Raw genomic sequence first — 2,438 nt, forward strand, 5'->3', positions numbered from 1 at the left:
TGTCTAATTCCAAATCATATCTCTTCAAGACACTTAATTGATTGTTTTCTTTTTAAAGTTTAGTTCCTTTGGAAGCCAGAAGGAATTGGATTAATGGGCAATCACTACACAATCAATTGGATTGCTTATGAGGCATTCTGAATCAGGCAATTTCAGTCCTGAAATAGTTCTCCTGAAAGCATGGCATTTTTCTTATGTGGGTCATGTTGACACAGCTAAAAGCTTTGAATATTAGTGTGAAGGTAGGTGTCATGGAAATATTAGCTAAATGAATAGCAAAGAGCATTTTTAATCAAAATAACTATAGGTATACAAATGGTAATTTCAACATTGGTCCATCACCAGGCATATATTAATCATGTATATATTCAGCACTGTGCTGGGTGTTTATAAGGTATTCTAGAAATATAAGACATGGTTCTTGCCCATCAAGGACATTACTATTTAGTTTAATGTCGTTCAATTCAATTTAATTCATCAAAAGTTTGTTAAATGCCTACAGTGTTGTGAGCAGAGCCCTGTGGTAGGTGGTTGGTGAGGTATATTTTTTTAGATGATGTTTGATATCTGCCATCATGAAGTAGTAATGGTCATGTAGATGACTGAACATTTTGCAAGGAGCTAAACAGAGTTTCACTTCATCTGAAGAGGTGCTAAAATTTGTAAGCTCACTGGAAACCTTGTTGGCTACCATGGCAGCAGCAGCTTCATATCACGGCTTTCAGGTGAAATGGGAGCAAAGTGGCCAACAAATTCCAATTGAAGAATGAAGTCTTCAGAGCATTATGCCTTCAGTTTGGATCTGAGTCAACAAATTGTTCAGACGCTGTTCTGGTGACTAGTTTGCAAGTTTTGATAGGATTCCATGTGGATCCCCAGAGTAACTTTAGCAAGAATGGTGATAGAGTGTCAAAAGTAGGTTCAGTGGTGTCATATGACAATTCACATTCTTTGTATTCTTGGAGAATGTATGATTAAACTTTAGAGCCCAAATTGTACAGTTTGGTAGGTACTATATTAGTGAAGAGATTATACCACAACTTCAAGGTCAAAAATGGAAAAAAAAATGTACACCTGAGGAGATTACACCAATTTATACATTGCTTCTAGTTGCTTTTGGAGAAATGACTAGGCAGAAGAACTTTTTACACAGCCTCTCAATTTTTTAAGATTGTATACTTAGTCCTAAATTCACAAGCCAAAAACTGAATAACATTGGTTCATGACCAAACTTGAATTTTTCCTTTGGATGTAAAGCTCTTTATACATTCAGTAAGTTTTGTCTCTCACTTTAGCAATGAAGAGCTAGGAAAAGTCTTAGAGGATTTCATACAGTTTGGTTACGCTGGCAATTTCTTTTTTCACACAAGCCCTGGAACAGTATGTGTTCACATATTGTCTCAAAATGCATCCTGAAGCTGTCAGCAAAGTCATGAAGAACTAGAATGCACTACTATTTTTAAGGAAGCTTGGAAATAAACTAAGAACTTGATTAAAATATTTTCTTCCTCAAACCATGTTGAATCTTCTCCATTCCTGCACCCTCATTGGACACCACTCAGTTAATTATATAGCAAAATTATTTAGCCCATATTTTCTTCAAAATTAGGAATCAGGTTTAAATAGTTTAAATGTAGACCAGCTAACCCAGCTTTATTTAAGAATGATCTTGAAGTATCCCTTCTATAAAGGTCCTAAACTACTTTCACAGTATAAAGTGAAATATTTTTTCATTCCACCACATCTCTTGGAGACCCCATGGATCTTCAACTTTACAAAACTATAAGAGTTGGACTAATTGGCCTTTTAGGAATAAGAAAATATTTTGCTTCAAGAGTCTTGACACACTAGTGTTACATAGTAGATATTGAGATTAAACTAAATTAAGGATTTCTATTCCTATATACAAGTGATGAAAATGCATATGAAATATTAGCACTTTTGTATGGGTGATCCTAAAAGGTTTTATTTGAATAGCCACAACTTACTAGGAAAAGCCTGATGCTTGGGACAGTGACCCGCCACATAGAAGTGAACTGAGTTCAATTTTCATATAAAGTTCAGCATCAAGAGATAGGCTAGAAAAAATGAGCGAACCAAAAAAAAAAAACTTGACTGTAAAAAGCTATTAGGGCAGCAAGGAAGACCAAGAAACAAACTCAGAAGAAAACAAAAGTGCCAAAATATTTACAAGTAAAGCCTCAAAGAAATACACATATACATATACATACACATACACATACACATACACATACATGCATACATATACATACACATGTCTGTATATGTATATATATATATATATATATATATATATATATATATATATATTACAAGCACAATAAAAAATTGCTGGAAGAGTTGAAGAGAGAGATAAGAGTGGTGAAGGAAAATTTAGGGAAATAAATGAGTGATACAAGAAAAATATGGGGAAAAAC

The 2,438-nt window shown here is 34.0% G+C and overlaps 1 pseudogene; it reads left to right on the forward strand.

Moving 5' to 3' along the window:
* Positions 1-203: 203 nt before the first annotated feature.
* On the forward strand, positions 204-2,002 carry LOC118837905 (annotated as a pseudogene).
* The last annotated feature ends 436 nt before the right edge of the window (positions 2,003-2,438 follow it).

This window comes from Trichosurus vulpecula, chromosome 1 (assembly GCF_011100635.1).
Source record: "Trichosurus vulpecula isolate mTriVul1 chromosome 1, mTriVul1.pri, whole genome shotgun sequence".
NCBI classification, from domain to species: Eukaryota; Metazoa; Chordata; class Mammalia; order Diprotodontia; family Phalangeridae; genus Trichosurus; species Trichosurus vulpecula.